General features: G+C 54.3%; 1 protein-coding gene across 1 annotated transcript in view; it reads left to right on the forward strand.

The window, feature by feature from the left end:
• The window catches only part of LOC104402814 (myosin-6-like), a gene marked incomplete at both ends in the record, with an annotated part of 12,696 nt that overhangs the window by 9,691 nt on the left and 2,567 nt on the right, over window positions 1–438 (forward strand).

The following is a 438-nucleotide window of genomic DNA, read 5'->3' on the forward strand; positions in this document are numbered from 1 at the left end:
GGATGGAGGATGAGGAGGAGAAGGAGGTGGAGGAGACGTGGAGAAGGAGGAGGGAGAGAAGAAGATAGAGATGGAAGGAGGAGAAAGATGAGGACTTGGAGGAGACATGGAGGAAGAGGTGGAGGAGGAGGAGACATGGAGGAGGAGTAATATGAGGAAGAGGAGGAGAGAGAGAAGGGGAATGTGAAAGAGGAGAAGGAGAGGTTGAGGTGGAGGATGTAGAGGAGGGAGGTGGAAAAGAAGGAGGAGGAGGAAGAGGAGAAGTAGAAGGAGGACGTGGGGGAGGAAGAAGGGAAGAAGGAAAAGGAGAAGGACCTGGAGGAGAAGGAGAAGGAAGAGCAGGAGAAGCAACATGTGGAGAAGGAGATGTAGAGGATGAGGAGCAGGAGCATGAGGAGGTTCTCCCATGGTGCCCATGTCCTGGTGGTGCCCCGCAGG

The sequence above is a fragment of the Nestor notabilis genome, unplaced genomic scaffold (assembly GCF_000696875.1).
Source record: "Nestor notabilis isolate BGI_N333 unplaced genomic scaffold, ASM69687v1 scaffold14323, whole genome shotgun sequence".
NCBI lineage: Eukaryota > Metazoa > Chordata > Aves > Psittaciformes > Psittacidae > Nestor > Nestor notabilis.